Here is an 18,430-nt window from a genome sequence, read left to right as displayed (position 1 = left end):
CTGCTGCTCACACACACACACACACACACACACACACACACACACACACACACACACACACACACGCGGAGGTAAGAAGCTGATTTCAGATAATTTATTCCTTCAAAAATCCATCCAATTATTTTATTTTTATTGGATGCATGATAATCCTCCCTCTCTCTGTCTCTCTCCCTCTCTGTGTTGTGTGTGTGGCGCATGCGCAGTGCCGCCGCTCCTCTCTCGGTGCGGCGCAGAGCGCGCGGCTCTCCGCTGCTCCGGCAGAGTTGCTGATCAGTGTCCGGGATACCTGATGGATGGATGGACGATCGATGGACTGATCAATCAAAACCACCCGCGCGGATTCTCAGTCTGGAGACGCACAGACAGACACGCGCTCAGTATTGATTATTGATTAATGATTTGCTGCTGATAGTGTATGTGTGTGTGAGTGTGAGTGTGTGTGTGAGCGGAGTTCAGCGCTTCAAACCTACGGGACTCTACTTTCTGCATCCATCACCTCCTCCTCCGGTAAGTCACCTTCCTCCTCCTCTTCTTCTGTCTCTTTCCCTCCTTTTATTCCTCCTCCTCTTCCTCCTCCTCTTCTTCTTCTTTTATCTCTTCTCTGTTAGTTGAAGGTTATAAAACGGAGGCTTTGAACACGACTGTACCGGAGACCGTCTGTCCGGTGCTTTCAGTCCGGATCACTTTCTGTCTGTCTCACTTTTACATGTCCGCCTTCCTCTCTGTCTCCTACAGACATGTCTGTTTTTTTATTTTGAAGTAAGGAAATACTGATTTTGAGTAAAAAGTACAACATATACACTTTATATATTTAGAAACGTGGACTAGTAATGTAAAAATATAAAGTACAACGGAAACAATCAAGTAAAATTGTACTTAAACAGTGGCAGATGCAGTATTAAGGTACAAGTATTATACTTCAGTAAGATGTGTAGTAGCTATATTTTATAAGCTGATTTGTAGACTATTAAAATTAACCAGTAACTGCAGCTGTCAGATAAATGTGGAGTACAAAGTGCATATCCTGATGAAATGTGGTTAAGTAGAAGTAGAACCTTTAAAATAGTACTTTAAATATCTGCTACTGAAGCAAAAATACTTAATTTAAATGTGTAATATTTCTTGTGAACTGATTTGTCTGTGTATGAATCTGTAAAGTCACCTGTAATTACAGCTGTCAGATAGAGGACAAGTATTTCCATCTGAACTGTGGTGAAGGTATAAAGTATAATGGAAATACTTGAGCAGAGAACACTTAAATTGTACTTAAATAGAGGCCCAAGAAGTATTAAGCAAATAAATAAATAAATACTCTGTTAAAACGTCCAGTGAAATGTGTGATATACTATATTTTCTAAGCTGATTTGTATGTAGAATATTAGAATTAACTGGCAGCTAGCTGTTAAATAGCACTAGTGCATTGTAGAGTAAAAAGTACAACATTTTCTTGTTACATGTCGTAAAGTAAGGGTGTAAAGTAAAGTGGAAATAATCAAGTAAAGAACCCTTAAATGCCTCAACAGTGCAGACGTATTCATGCCAAGGTAAAAGTACTGAAAAAATACTTCAGCAAAGTGTGTAACATATTTTGTAAGCTGATTTGTATGTATCTGTATTCAAATTAAAGGCTATGTGGTAAAGGTACAAAGTAAAATGGAAATAATCAAGTAAAGAACCATAAAATTGTACTTAAACAGTGACAGAAGAAGTATGAAGATCTGCTGCTCAAGTAAAAGTTGTAAATGAAACTCTAGTAAAAAGCGTAAAATGGAAATAATCAATTACAGAACCTTAAAATTGTGCTTAAACAACAGTGGAAGATTTATTCAGACCTGCTACTTAAGCAAAAACACTTCATTAAAATGTGTACTATTTCTTGTGAACTGATTTGTTTGTGTATGAATCTGTAAAGTCACCAGTAACTACAGCTGTCAGATAAATGTGGTAAAGTAAAAGTAGTTTTTTAAAGCTGTACTTGAACAGTGTCAGAGGGAAGTGTTCAGATCTGCTACTGAAGCTAAAATACTTCATTGAAATGTGTAATATATCATACGAACTGATTTGTCTGTAAAGTCACCTGTAATTACAGCTGTCAGATAGGGGTGGGAATCACCAGAGGATCCACGATATTATCACAATACTTGTCACGATATGATGATATTATTGCGATATGCTGAGTATTGCGATGCAATATATACACAATACAATACAGTACAATATATTGCTTTTTTACTAAAAGAAAAAAGCAGACAAAACCAAGCAAGAGGGTCCTGGTTCCTGGTGCCTAATGGGCATGGAGCTACTTCCATGTTTCAGATGATACGTCATATTTGTAGTCGACCAATGAAGATGAGTTTACATATCACCTTGGGTTCATCCTTCACCTTCTCAAAATGATCCCACACTTTGGATTTCCTGCCCGACATGTTATTAACTAGCCTGTGGAATAACCGCAGGTACCGCAGGATGCGATACTTCTAGATGCGCATCTAAACAGGCTGATGGAAACATGGCTAATGACATCTTACTGACTAACGACCTTTCTGGTTGACAACATTTGGTCGACTATTCGGGGGCAGCCCCACTACAAGTGTTTCTGTTTTCCTTTCAGTAGGTTCTGAGGTAGTATTTATTCTTCTTTTGTGCCTGTATACTCACTTTTATTGATTTATTGTAATTTTCTCCAACTTTAAATGTGAATGTGTTTCATTCTTGAAGCAGTTTGAATCCAGCAGACTAACAAGCTGTGGCCGAGAGTTGGTTTGACCTGCTGTCTTTAACTATTTACATCAAAAAATTAAAATGACTGTAATCAGATATACAATATATATTTATATATATATGTATATAACTGATTCCTTTAAAAACTGAGAGCTGAAGGAGAGAGCAGACAGACAGACAGTATAATCTTGTGTGTATTGAACATGCTTCATTATTGTCAGATAATCCCTTACAAAGCCTACAGACACACACATACACACACATACACACATGCACATACACAGCTGTCCTCTTTCTCTCTCTGTCACGGAGATGTTGTTAATTTTCACATAGGTGACAGTATGACAGGTTCTCTCTCTCTCTCTCTCTCATATGTGTGTGTGTGTGTGTGTGTGTGTGTGTGTGTGTGTGTGTGTCTGATAATGACACCTGATCAGCTGGACTGTAGTGCCCACTGCAGCTCACAGACCTGAAAACTGATCTTTCACCTCCTCTTTTGCTTTTATACTTCCTCTCATTTCCTTACCTCCTCCCTTCATCCTCCATCCTCTTTCCTTACCTCCTCCCTTCCCTTCCTCCCTTCATACTTTATCCTTTACCGCCATATTTTCTTCCCTGCCTCCATTTTTTCTGCTTTTCCTTTGTGACCTGGAAACTGAATTCAGTGCTGCCACCTCTCCAGCCGTCCCGTATGAAATAAAAAGACCTCCATCCTTTCATTCCTTCACTCCTTCCTCCTTCACTCTTTCCTAGCAGCAGAGCTTTCCTCTCAGTGTGTCTCTTCCTGCAGCTGTTTGTTTGGACCCTCAGCCTGTGTGTGTCTCAGGCCTCTGTGAGTCTAATTAACACTAATCAACTTAATTAAAGCAGAAGTTTTCTGTTTAAGACAGAAGAGGGAAGCTGACAGAGTGAGGACGAGGAGCAGCAGGGAGACACTGACGCTGAGCCCAACGTCCAATCAGAACCACAGCAATGCTGTTAGTCAGTACTAACCTGCTTTTGGACTGTACTGACCGACTCTAGACTGTACTTCCTTTTTCTTGGTGAACAACTTTGACATTGACTGAAAAGAACATATGTACATATGACAGGTATAGTTTTATGATAATGAAGCTTAAACTGATGTATCAGCACGGTGTCACTCAGAAGTTGTCGAATTCCAGCGCTTGGGCAGTGACTTGCAGCCCCAGAAACCAACGAAAAAAGGCGTCCTTTAGTATCAGCATGATAAACGGCTGGTTGCCGTTAAAGTTTAACAGCGCTCGGTGGCGTCAGGTGGAAACGCGGCAGGACAAGGACGAAAGTTAAGGCGGCAAAAGTCCAAGTTGGGTAGGCGGAACGCAGGCGTCCCGTAAGATTCTAGAGCCAAACCCTGTTCTTTTTTCCTAAATCCAACCATGTGCGTTAGTTGTTGAAGGGAAAAAAATGTCTCACAGTGTTTTCTGACATACTGCGTTCATTTTGTAAGACAATGCATGTAACAGGCAGAACTATACTATACTATATACTATACTATTGGGGCGGCAGTAGCTCAGTCCATAGGGACTTGGGTTGGGAACCGGAGGGTCGCCTGTCATGGGCAGCCCACTCTGACATCTCTCCACTTAGTGCATGTATAGGTCCTGTTTGTGCATGTGTGTGTTCGGACCTGTGTGTAATTGACAAGCAAGAGTGAAAAATTGAATTTCCCCTTGGGGATTAATAAAGTATATGAAAATTAAAATTAAATTAAATTAAAAATTATACACGGCTTCCCAGAACGTCAACAACCAATGCACCCAGGGTACCTTGCACGTTGAATCTGGACGTGGAAAGTGGTAACGTCGATATGTGACGAGATTAGAGTGAGAATGTGTTGGAGAAAGAATAGTATCAGTAACATTGTTAACACTGTGCTACATTACAGAGAAATACAAAACCGTACTAATGAACCTTCATTAATATAGGCCTATATTTTATCTACAAGTGCACGTCACACACTGAGCGAGCCGCCTGTTAATGACGCTGTGGGCTAATGGGCATGTAGCTACTTCCATGTTTCAGATGATACGTCATGTTTGTAGTCGACCAATGAAGATGAGTTTACATATCACCTTGGGTTCGTCCTTCACCTTCTCAAAATGATCCCACACTTTGGATTTCCTGCCCGACATGTTATTAACTAGCCTGTGGAATAACTGCAGGTACCAGCCCTGGAAATTAACCTGACTCCTGTCTGACTAACTAGTGGTAAGGCTACACAAACTGGCTTTTCTAACCTGCTGGTGAACTCGATAAGGGCTGTAAGGATGTATTAATGAAGTATTTGACTGCACTGAAGGTGTGTGTGTAGCTTTGAGTCAACTCTAACAGCTCAGTTTCAGTTTGCATTGTCCAGCCGTACAGTAAAGGTACATTTATCCTACTGTAACACGCTGTCTCTTGTTCTCCTCCACACAAATCAATGTTACCTATTTATAGAGCATGACCACATTACTAAACACTGCGTTTTTGTATATGTGTGTGTGTGTGTGCCAGGACTCCAGCAGTGGGCAGATTGAGAAGCAGCATGTTGTTACGTCAGGACAGATTAGTTTGGAAACCTGCAGAGAACACACACACACACACACACACACACACACACACACACACTCACAGGCAAACTGTTGTTTCTGTACTAAATCTAGCCTCGCTCTTTGTGCAGGAGTGTGTGTGTACGTGTGGAGTGACAGCAGGTATAATGAGCTCATCGTTACAACTTCATTGCCGTCCTGTTCAAAGAGCAGAGACATGACTGTGACATCAATGTTTCATTAAGATCAGCACAAAGGACACGATTTTTTTCTTTTTCTTGGGGACAGTTGGAAGATTGATACTTTAACACTCTCGTGTATCTGATTGCCATGATACTGTATATCTGCGGAAGTAAAAATGTCGGCGCAAGGTAGAATAGGCCTACATGCTGTGGATGAAGGGAAGTTTGGTGGTGTGAAGACTGAAGATTGGTGGTGTGTTTCCTCAAGCTTGGGTCCTCTACCAGAGGCCTGGGAGTTTGAGGGTTCTGCGCAGTATCTTAGCTGAGTATCTTAGCTGTTCCTAGGACTGCACTCTTCTGGACAGAGACCTCAGATGTTGTACCTGGAATCATCTGGTACCATCTTTTCTAGCTCCTCTTTCAGCCCTTGGTACTTTTCAAGCTTCTCGTGTTCCTTCTTCCTGATGTTGCTGTCACTCCGGATTGCTACATCTACCACCACTGCCTTCTTCTGTTTGTCCATCAACGATGTCCAATTGGTTAGCCACCAGCAGTTTGTCCGTCTGGATCTGGAAGTCCCACAGGATCTTAGTTCGGTCGTTCTCCACCACTATAGGAGGTGTCTTCCATTTTGACCTTGGGACTTCCAGCCCATACTCAGTGCAGATGTTCCTGTACACTATGCCAACCACTTGGTTATGGCGTTTCATGTACGCTCTTCCTGCCTGCATCTTACACTTGCTAATATGTGCTGAACTGTCTCAGGAGCACCTTTGCACAGCCTGCACCTGGGGTCCTGTCTGCTGTGGTAGACCCCTGCTTCTATTGATTGTGTACTAAGTGCCTGTTCCTGTGCTGCCATGATTCATGCTTCTGCCTTTTCCAGCCACTGGTAGGATTTCTTAATGTCGGCCACTTCTTCAATCTGTCACAGGTACATGCCATGCAGGGGCTTGTCCTTCCATGATGGTTCGCCCTCCTCTTCTGCATTGTCGGATTTCTTTATTCACTTAGCAGCTCATCTTTGGGGGCCATCCTCCTGTTGTAGTCCTGGATCTTGGTTGTTGTGTCCTGGGTAGTGGCCCTGACGCACACAAGTCCTCGGCCCTTCTGGGCACAGACAGAGCAGCAGAATGTCTGGCACAGTTAAAGTGAAAGCATTCTTTGCCCTTGGTCTTTAAGTTTGCCTCTGCAGCAGCTGCTCCTCTCATCCATCAGTCTGATCTAATCAGCTCTGATCAAATCATCTGATCAGTTATCCACCTTGAGACTCAAATATCCACAAACCACAGCTATAGGAAAAAATTAACCTATGAAGAGTTTCTTTACGCTGCGTTCACAGACCCGCAAAAATCTCTGAATTTAGAAAGGGCACACAGACTGTTACACAAGGACACACAAGCAAGGAGAAAAAGAAACAGAATGTTAATGAACTCTCGGTGCTCAGAAAAAAAACATCAAACATACAGCACTCAGTGCAGCATAGACGCTCAGCACCTTGTCTTACTGCTGGTATTTGTTGCATAGTGTAAGGGCGCATTCACACCAGGGTAGTCCGGGGGACTCGGTTCAATTGGGCGGGGAATGCAGAAAAATTTCACACCTTCATTTGGTTCGGTTCACTTTCACACTGCACTTTATAAAGCGGACCAAACCGCCTGGACAACATCACGCAGTTACAACAACTGTTCGTTTGGGGGCGGTGTTGTCCAAAACAACCACTGACCAGGAAGGAAAAAAAGCATGAGAAAGAAGAAAATCCAGCCAGGACCGAAATCGGAAATCCGTCCCCTTCAGCCGGCTTGGTCACCACAAAAACAACGCACTGCGTTCTCTGTCACTTCCTCTCTTTGGTTCTCTGGATAGTCCGTTTGCATTTCCCACTGTAAGCGAACTGCACCAGGGTTCACTTGCAAGTGAACCGAGACCCCCAGTTTTCAAGCGGACCAGGGTTCGCTCGTTTGGTCCGCACCAGAGTTCAAATGAGCGTTCACACCACTCCAAACAAACCAAACTATCTGTGGAAGTGGACCAGGGTTCGTTTAAAGTGGACCAAATAGCGCCAGTGTGAATGCGTCCTAAATAAGCGGCACTCCTATTGCAAAAAATTAAAATTCGCTGGCCTCAGGAACAAATACTGCCGTGGACATGGTCCCTAACTCTGAGCAGGAGAGCAGAAAACCGTATCCATAATTTAAAACTGCTCCTTTCAGAAAATCAAATAAAAACTTGTTCTGAACTCATAAATCTGATGTGAAATCTGATCACTGAACAAATAAGTTTTGTGCTCGCTCAGAAGTTTAGTTGTCGGTGACACTAAACACACACACACTCACACACTCAGCTGTGTTTTCCCTCAGAGATGTTTTTCTGTCACTGTAGCAGTACTACTGAATACTGGTGTGTGTGTGTATGTGTGTGTGTGCGTGCTCAGCTAGCTAGGTACTGTGTCCTACAGAGCGCTAACAGCTAGCCACCTCATTACTCCCATTCTGTCTTCTGTGATTTATGAAGCTACCTGTGTGTGTGTGTGTGTGTGTGTGTGTGTGTGTGTGTGTGCACCTGCTCCCCGTGTTGTCTCAGGAAGTTTTAATTAATTTCCCGTCATGTGATGAAGAGGAAGTGATGACAGTAATGAAATGTGATTGGATGATTAGCATCAAAAGTGCAATTAGTGGCCTGAGGGTGACTTCAGTGGGAGAGAGCAGAGACAGAGGGAGGTTGGGAAAGTGTGTATAAAAAGAGTTTATGAAGAAAAGTTGACTGTGTGAGTGTGTGAAAGAGAAAGTGTGTGTGTAAATAGGACAGCAGTGATGAAGTGTTTCCTCGCGACTCGCGTCTCTGAGGTATTACACACACATACACACGTACGCTGAGGTTGTGAAGGTCACACTGACACACATACACACACTTACGCACTGTGTCATCAGTTGGGAAGCTGCGGGAAGTTGTCAGGAATTTAACCTCTGAGACAGACAGACAGTCGACCACGTCAACGACAATCCATCTGAACCGGGCTGTTTTTGTGAAAGTCTCAGTTCAGACTGAAACAAAATCTCGTCTTGTCCTTCATTTCTTGGTTCAACAAGGAGCTTTATACCGCTCTGATATCTGTCATTTAAATGTGAAGGTACAGCCAGTTAGCTTAGCGAAGCATAAAGACAGTTAAGTCCAAAGGACGCATGAGAACAGACTCGCTGTCTTGTCAGTTTCATTCACTGGCTTGGTTGATGGAGTTGAGTGAAGGCCTGTTGGGGTTTTGATGTGAACACAAGGCTACTGGTCGCGTGCTAAGGTCCAGATTCAAGAAGTCTGTTGTCATACGCACAGTAAAAACACAGCAGTTTACACCATACAATGAAATTCTTAATTGCCATTCTCCTTTATATACATACTAAGAAGCAGTGGTCTCAGGAAAGCAAAGCAAATACATCAGTGCCTTGGTAGACGCCATTTTAGTATTATAGTCTGAAGTGCAAAAATAGGTGATAATCGATGCACGTTCTGTCGCTTTCCAAGTACTGAATAAAGCTCAAAAGGCTTGGAAGAATGCGTCACCCGCAAAATGACTGTATATCATGTACTCACTGTGTTTCACCTTGAAGTCATGAAGAAAACTTGGATTTTCTCGTATGCCTCCACTCAGTGGTACCTTCTCAAATATTTTCCAGTCCTCCCTTGAACTACAGATCGTTCCCAGTATGTGGAAGGAATCCACAGTGGTGCCTGTGGCAAAAGACAGGTCTCCAAAATCCTTGAATGACTATTGCCCTGTGGCCTTGACATCCTTCGTTATGAAGGCATTTGAACACGTTGTCAAATCTGGAGTCTTATACTCCGTACAGGACAAGCTGGGCCCCTTACAGTTTGCAGATAGGGTAGTGGAGGACGCTACAGCTACTCTGTTAAATCTTGTACTGAGACATTTGGAGGGAAATATGAATCATGCACGTTTGCTTTTTACTGATTTCTCCTCTGCTTTTAATCGTATTCAGCCACACGTTTTAGCTCACAGACCTTTATCTAATTTTAATCTGGATTCTCTGGAGGGTCTGCGTCAACAGGACACTGTTCGGTACCCGTTTTTCATCTCCTGGATCCCCTCAGGGATGTGTTCTTTCTCCTCATTTATACTGTTTATACACAAATAACTATCAGGGTAATCATGTATGTACGGTATGTTGATTTTGTCGGAATACTTTAAGATCATAAAAAGTTGTGATTTCATTGACGCCTCACTAACTGTTCATCTGATAAAGAGGAAGCACAAGTTTAAGGCGAGACGAGGTTAACAGGAATGGTTAATTTTGGGAGATATGCTTATTTGCTTTCTTGCTCAAAGTTAGATGAGAAGATCGATACCAAAGACACTCTGTAACAAAGATGACACATTACAAGCTGTGCCAGTGGTACAAAATGGTACACACCTCCGGTTTCCTGAGTGGGTGTAGTCGTCTTTGCCCCGCATATCTCTACCTCGTTTAGCAGTGTAGTAAACAGTAGCCCCTTTTACACTGCCAGATTTTCTGCGAATGTTGGGCCGTTTTACCGGAAATCAGATTCAAAGCAATACAATGCTATATTCACCACAAATTTAATTGTTCCTTATTTTGCCGGTTGTTTTATCTGCAAGCTTAATGTCTGATATCAAGTGTAAGATCACGTCAGTTGTTGCCAGATCTCGTGAGAGTATGTTGCTAAAGGAGAGACGCGTCTCTAACAAAGTAGATTCTTTCCTAATTTGTTTGTTTAAAAATATTACCGTTTCAGTGTCAGAATGTTTAGAGGGGTTGGGGCTTGTGAAAAATGGGTCCCGTATTTACTTCAGTGACTATGGGGCGAAGAAAACGGTCACAATCTGTACTCATGTTCACTTCTCCCACTGGAATGAATGGAGTCTAGTCTCCTGAAGGGGTGGGGCAGCAGCAAATCAACTGTATTCTATATTTTTTGTTATTGTCAACAAATCTGACGAAAAGACCAAAACCAGCAATGTGTTGGTCCGTCTTTTAATAGGTCCTGACCTCCCTACTCGGCCTTTGGCACTCAGTTCTAAGCCTATTAGTTCCTACAGAGGAAACTAATCTTTATAAATGACTCACAAATGTATAGTTTCACTTTTTTACCGCTACGCTCTAACAGCAGGGAACAGTGCTTTTATCAGAGATGACTTTCAGCTGCGGCTTAATGTGGATGGAGGCTCCAAAACAGAAAGAATAAAGATTTGTTTTCAGATTTAACCGGCTTAGTTCAGACTTTACTCTCTCAGACGGCTTCTGTGTGGCAGCAGAAGAATCACAGTAAAGTTAATCTTGTCAAACACACAAAGTCACAGCGTCCTTAATGTGAAGGTGATATATAGAAACTGACTTTACCCTACTTTACATCCTCCTCCCTGTCAGCTCTAAGCTTAGTCTAAAAGACGAATGAGTGTGTACTTACTTAAACCACCTGCCCACTAAGGTGTGTGTTTCTGTGTGTGTGTCTCATGTTTCTTCTTCCATTAGTTGAGTAGAGCAGCTGTTGAATGTTTGATGAGTCAGCATGCTGAGAAGGAAGTGATGTCATGGTCGTCGTCTTCTCGGCTTTCGGGGCTGGGTTAATGTTTTCCGGCAGCAGCTTCCACTCTTAAACTTCTGCAGAGAATACAGCAGATACTCACCGTGTTGTTCTTGTACAGTGTGTTTGTAGGACTAAAGTACAGTTAGCAGTACTTAATGTGGGAGCAAGGTATATATATATTTAGAGCAAACAATCACAGCATTCATGTTAGTCATGTAGTTGATAAAACCTCTGGGATGTATTTGTTTACCTGCTGATAACACAATAAATACAAATGAGACTAATAGGGTTTCTCTGTTAGCCTGGGTTGGTGTGTGTCAACTGAAATACTGCTGCTGCAAAGTACTGGAGAACCAGCGGGAAGCTTTTATTGTGAAGAAGTTATAGGAAATTCACTGTCCTAACAGACTTTATTAGGGGTGTTATTAGATAAAAACAGGTCTATTCAATCAGATTTCAATACGCAAGGCACCCTTTAGAGTCTGTGTGAGACCGGGCTTTCATCTAACTCCAATGTAATGTACCCATCTGCAGCAATGTTTGACGCTCAGCGCAGCTGACGTAGAAGGAGGGTGAAATTCTGAGAAGGGCTGGAGGGAGACATGGCAGATAGGTCAAGCAAACATAGGACTTTCACCGAGGAGACCACTGTTCATGTCCCATGTGAAACCAAAAGTCAGTGTTGTTTTAAAGTGATGTTACGTAGTTGATAGGGATGGGAATCACCAGAGGCATGATATGATATAATCACAATACTTCAGTCACAATACAATATTATTGCGATTTTAAAAGTGTTGCGATATGCTGACCATTGCAATAAAATACTTTCGATATATTACCTGTTTTATTTCATAAGATCAAGTTTTCTGTCTGTTCATCTCACTTCAGGTCATTTTATTTGCAGCAAAATGTATGTAGTGGACTGAAAAAGCAAATTTATAAAGCTGTATTTGTATATGCAATATTAATAATTATTTAATAAAAAGACAATACTTGGCACTGTATGACGATACAACACTGCCACATGAAAATATCACGAAAATATGCTTTATCAATATTTTCCCACACCCCTAGTAGTGAATGTAATGCAACATATATCACATGCATGAATACTCAACTTATTCAAAGGAATACTTTACCCACAAAATGACTATTTGTATATCAGCTACTCACAGTGTGTGACCTCAGATGTGTGAAGAAAACTTTGTTTTTCTTGCATGCCTCCACAGTGAACCAAGAATCTGAACAAGGGAAACATTCTTCATAAATTGAATTAAATGGAGTTTGTGTTTAATGACAGCCAAACTATATTAAAACATCCGTTGTTTTTTAAACTCTCATACAACTCCTGCAGTATAATCTCATTTAAAGTCTCATTTATCAGGTCATATGGTCATACACATGCATTTTCATTGAAAAAAAATTCTTCACAAATTAGAGGTAATACACAGTGAGTCACTGACATGCAGGTGGTCCTTTTGTGTGTTAGGAATTATTTATGTAACATTCCAAACATGCTTATTTTAACCCAAACTGTGATCTTATTTTTAAACCTAACCAGGCAGCTTTGTTGCCTCAACCTAAAGTAGTCTGGGTAGCGAAATCCGTGTGTCCTGTGAGCACAGAAGTTTATTTTGAAAAGGCACCATGCATGTAAGGAGCAGAAACTGACCTGCCATTGGGAGTGAAAACATGTCAACTGTGGACACATATTCTGCGCTGTTTGGTCAGAGGATCACTTTTAAATACTGCAGGGAGGAAAAACACCAAAATGTTTTCACGCTTGGCTGAGCTGTAAAAGTTGGGGTTTCAGTTAAAGCAAATGGTGACTGAAGTGCAGTGGAAACAACCGTTATGACATACATTACACGTGTGACTTAAACGTCCATTAAAGAGATGGAAACAGATCTGTTTGGAGCGACGAGGAGACTGTAACCTTCCCCACATTAATACATGAAACAAATTAGTTTCCATCATGTGAGGTTTGACTGGTGCTCTTTTCGTCTCGTTGCGCCCCCTTCTTGGTGGAAGTTTGTTTGGATTGTTGGGTCTCTGTAACTCAAATATGGTCTAGACCTGGTCTATATGAAAAAGTGTCCTGAGATAACTTTTGCTGAGATTTGGCACTATATCAATAAAACATTTACTTTACTTCTTCTATAGTGTTTAGTGGCATCTGACTGGAGAATTAGCTTGATGAGAGCTTTATTTTGATGAACCCAGCTCCTAATATTTGCCTCACAGTAGCAGATTAAAATACACTTCAATTCACTTTTTAGTTTTGCTTATTTTCTGGAAGTTTTATCAAAATTTGCGCAGCATTATGATGGAAATTTGGCTCATGATAGTGAGCAGTGATCACAGTGATCAGAGGATTTGTAGAATAGCTTTGTGTTGGATGTGTGTTACTGAAAAGGAGAAGATGACAGAGCCTTTTTTAGACTTAATCATGTTGTTTTCACTCTCAAAAATCTCTACCGGCATCAGAAACCTTGCACTTTTCATGTAGTATCTCTGTAGCCACCAAAGCTCAGACGTAGTTGTGTAGTTACATGTTGTTAACCCTGTAATGCACGGCCATAAATCAGCCTTACGTGTGTAACCTCAGTCGTGTGGTGACACCTGAGTCAGCTCCTTCTACTAAATGGAGACCATGAGGTGAGGTCAACCTTTGATTGTAGGTTATTTTGTGTGTATTGTATGCAGACTGACGTTCACCTTAGCGATACACACACACACACACACACACACTGAGTCACAGGGAGGTCACAGGAGTTCAGGGTGTCTCTGTGGGACACTTCAGCGGGGAGGGGGTCAAAGTCAGACGACTGTCAGTGGATGTTCAGAAGAGTGCGAGTGGTAATCTCTATTATTAGACCACAGATTATACTAACTGAGCTACAGCACACACACACACACACACACACACACACGCACCCACACTTATCTGTGGATTATAATCCCAATCCCACAATCCCCTTTTGGCTCAACCAATCATGTCCCACCAAATCCTGCACAGCCCGCTGGGTAACCTACATGCAGTGGTGTGTGTGTGTGTGTGTGTTAATCCCTGACAGTCTGTAATAGAGGAACATCTGGTTTACCTCTATAACTGAAGCTTCCTATTCAGGCAGGAAACAGATTCAGTTACAAACGTTCACTTTAATCCCAATTTATATCATTACAGCAACAACATGCTACGTATGAAGCTACGGTTAGCAGACAGCTATTTTAGCTTAGCATAACGACTGCTAACAGGAGGAAACAGCTAGCCTAAATGTTGTCATCTGCACATGTCAGTGAGGGTCTGCTTGGACCCCATGCGAACATGCATGTGCAGCCCATTTTTTGTGACCATGCTGCACGTATGCATAGCAAGCATGCTAACTGCCCATTCTCCACTTGCAACATATATTGAGCCTCATCATCTGCGAGGTGGTTAATTTTCATAGCGATGTGTCAGGTGATGTGGCCCCTCAGGTCCGCACCTTTGTTAGCGGCAGCAGTTCAGTCCTGGATTTTAGTGCGAAAGCTTTTAGAGTTTCTCCTTGAACAGCGAGTGTCAGGTCCTGACGGAGCAGAGCAGCTATTTAAAGATGAGCAGAAGTCACAGTGTCCTGATGTGAAGGTTGGACTGACAGAGTAACCTCACTGTACCTCCCGCTGTGTGTGTGTGTGTGTGTGTGTGTGTGTAATCCCTACTGCAGTATGTAAACCATACAACGTGATGTCAGTTGTTTTCATGAGAGGATTAGAGTCACATAAAACACGCTCTGCATCACTGTCTGAGTGTAAATCCCTGATTCTGTCCAACAGTTTCTGTCAAAGGACCGGAATCAGTCATCAATAATAATTAATCATTAATAACAGTCACATGCAGTGATTGTAACTGAGGTGATTACTGTAACCACCACTGAATGTAACCTCATCTTGTTTTTTAGACATATGAATGTTTGCTGTCAGTCTTAACCCTTTGTATCAGATACGACTTCACAATAAAAACCACTCCATTTTTCACCATGCGAGGCAGCGATGTATCGTTAACATTAGCAGTAACTTAATACAGCTCCTATACATCTATAGGAGAAATAATTAGGGCTGCCCCCAGCTAAGAATTTTCCTTGTGGACCAATAGTTGTCATTTAGGGCCATTAGTCGACTAGTCGCCTGCATGTTTACGATATTAATGTAATTATTAAATGATATATTTTGGTGGTTTGAGTTGAAGGTGTGAGAAAGAATAGTATCAGTAACATTGTTAACACTGTGCTACATTACAGAGAAATACAAAACCGTACTAATGAACCTTCATTAATATAGGCCTATATTTTATCTACAAGTGCACGTCACACACTGAGCGAGCCGCCTGTTAATGACGCTGTGGGCTAATGGGCATGTAGCTACTTCCATGTTTCAGATGATACGTCATGTTTGTAGTCGACCAATGAAGATGAGTTTACATATCACCTTGGGTTCGTCCTTCACCTTCTCAAAATGATCCCACACTTTGGATTTCCTGCCCGACATGTTATTAACTAGCCTGTGGAATAACCAAAGGTACCAGCCTTGGAAATTAGGGACCGTACACACATACCACGTCTGGAAAACGCAAGGTCAGGCTGGGTGCTACTCTTGTGCCTTTTCTGTACCAGCTTTCAAGAGCGCAGTGGCAGGTTGCGTCCGAGGTTCCTTAACAAGCACCGTATCATAGCCCGTTAACCTGAAATCCTGAGAGCAGAGCTGATCTTCTTCCAGGAGCTGTTTATAAGTGTGTAGGCCTATCATCCGTGGGACAGATGTAAAGCTCTGGGTAGCCCTGCACTAGGATGATCAACTTTTCCGTAGGTATCAGACTATATTTACAGAAGAAGACCTTGATAAGGTCCACTCCAAAATATCGATATTGGCCTCAAAGTATTGGTCAGGCTGTAGTTGGATAACCTAAAGGCAGTCTGAATGCAGTGCAGCAATGGCGGACTCCACCATTAACAATGGAAATGTCTGTACAGAGAGGAGGTTCCAGAACGTAAATACACTGAATGGCTTTTGTTGAAAAAATGTCGACCATGAAATTATTTCATGAATATGTCGAGGAATATAACTTTAAACCTGCTGAGATCCAAAGAGTGTGTAATCCAGCCTCACTGCTGACCTGACAGAAGAAACCAGCTTCACAGTTCCCTTTGTTTATTTTACTTTTACCTTTTTTTAGAGTCCTTTTAGAAACCACCTGGACAGAACAGTCAGGATGTGGACGGAGGCTGCAGGTCACCTTTCATCTGAGTGTGTGTGTATATGTGTGTGTGGGTGTCATAGTTTCCCAGTGGACTGACCACAGTGACATCACCAGTTGTGGTGTTACCGCACAGCGCTTCCATGACAACCAGAAAACAGATGGACAGGAAGATGGAGCGCCTGCGGACCTGTCGTTCCACCTGTCTGACTCGGTGCTTTTTCATTTAGCTAATGTGGCTCCTCGGTTCCCTCATTGGGTCTCCTCCTCGTGTCTCAGCTCCTCCAGCGTCATGTTGAGGAGATGGCAGTGCTGCTGACAGACGCCGTCTTAACTGACCTGTAATGTGTGGAAATTATTAAGTTACACTATTAAAGACCAATTTACGTCTGATGACTGCTGCTCCAGCAGACAGCTACATTTAGGTTATTAATGCAAGAACAGATGTTAAGGAGCAATTAAACAGCTTTAAATGCACCTAATAAGAAAAATATTTTGTTTGTAAAATGCTGCAGGTACAATTTAATCTAATGCTTTCCAGACTGTGTTATTGGACTAATTATAACCGTGACAATTATTTGGACAGAATATTTCCTTTTCCCAAAAGAGACGAGAAGCACTTGGCACAGAAAATAAGAAATGAGCTCAGTCACCAGAGGAAAATGTTGGCACTGAGCATTTCTGCAAACCACGAATACATCATATTTGCACATGTCATACACATCATATCAGTGTTTCTAAAGTGACGTGGTGTGTGAGCTGACTTTGTCATCAGGAGGTGGAGGGGATGGTGGATGGCGTGACACCAAGGTGAGACGCCTGACAAGCTGTTTGATTTGGTTGTGTTTTAGTGAGTCATTGCTGTGTCCCCAGCGGCTTTTAAGCCTCCAGATGTGGGTGTGTTGTAGCGACCTGTCACTGTGTTTCCACCTGGGATTGTGCCAAGAAAAGAGGCTGTTTCATACAGAGACACTTGGCTGCATTTCCTGCTGTAATAGGGCCATGAAAAGTGTTTGTTTCTTACCAAGACATTGCTGCGTTTCCAGCTGGGCTGTGCCACGAAGAGCGGCTGTCAGCACAATCTTTTCCCAACCAAAACCAGGTTTTTTTTCTGCCCAAAGGTAACCACTAGTAACCAAATAATTGTTAAAATATAAAGTTTCGACCTATTCACCAGCAGCTGTAACTGCGCCACTATTTCCTTCCATGCTTTGTCCTTCTTTACGCAATCATGGTGAGAGCGGGAGGACACATCTCAGCAAAGTTTTCCTCTTTGCTTGAATCCCACTCTTTTGGCACATTTTGCCTCCATGGCGAGCTGCTATCTGTCGCCAAACTTGAACTCCTTGAAAGATTTTACAGTTTGTGGTGGTTCCTCACCACGTTTAAGGTTTTGGAACATCCTCAAGGATGGAGAACCTAAAATGACTTCTAGGTCTCCGTCTGGAGGAGGGAGGAAGCTTAATTAGCTGAATGAAAAGCGTTGTATGTGTCGTCAGAGTGTCTTCAGGTTACGGCCTCCTGCAGGTCTTCAGATTCACCGCAGTCTGAACATAAATGTGATGTCAGACTAGTTGTTGTTAGTGTCATTGTTACCATGGAAGGCAGCTGTTTGTTTGTTGGTTTTACATTTTAAACAACAGTCAAAGTTGTTTTTTGTTTTTGTTTACTATGATGACAACCATAATGTGATCTCCTACAACTAAACAACAACTGTGCTTAAACATGGCTAAACNCTCAGCTCACATCCCAGCTACATCAGCTGATCTCAAACAGTCCAATCAACTGATGGAGCAGCTGACTGATGGAAGGGAGTCAGCTGATAGATCACATGATTCCTTTCTATGCAACCAATTGGCAAATCTCATTCAGGGCGCCCTATTTAAAATGCTCTGGCCTGCCTACTGTTGCTGCTTCCTCTACAAGCTGCTTTGCAACCTGTCTCCCCCCCAGCTCCTCCTTTTCATGCTGTGTCTGACTTATGAATGTCATTTCTGTTTGTCATTGATGCTACTCTGCTCTGTTCCTGGGGGTCTTTGCTGCTGCTCTCCCTGCCTTAGGCTTTCCATGTAGGCGAATGGAAGGGCAGGGAGGTTTGCTCTCTCTGCCTTAGGCTTTCCACATAGGCCAGTGGAAGGGCAGGGAGGTTTGCTCTCTCTGCCTTAGGCTTTCCACATAGG

The 18,430-nt window shown here is 42.4% G+C and overlaps 1 protein-coding gene across 1 annotated transcript in view; it reads left to right on the top strand.

The window, feature by feature from the left end:
• The first annotated feature begins 262 nt into the window (after nt 1–262).
• Nucleotides 263–18,430, top strand: part of znf385b (zinc finger protein 385B) — a 74,220-nt gene continuing 56,052 nt past the window's right edge. The window contains exon 1 of the mRNA XM_050048255.1: nt 263–507. The gene's annotated coding sequence lies outside the window, so the exon portion shown is untranslated. The remainder of the gene's footprint in view (nt 508–18,430) is intronic.

Source organism: Epinephelus moara, chromosome 7, assembly GCF_006386435.1.
Source record: "Epinephelus moara isolate mb chromosome 7, YSFRI_EMoa_1.0, whole genome shotgun sequence".
In the NCBI taxonomy this organism is placed as follows: Eukaryota; Metazoa; Chordata; class Actinopteri; order Perciformes; family Serranidae; genus Epinephelus; species Epinephelus moara.
Note: the sequence above shows the minus strand (reverse complement) of the source record. Positions and strands in the feature narration are given on the sequence as shown.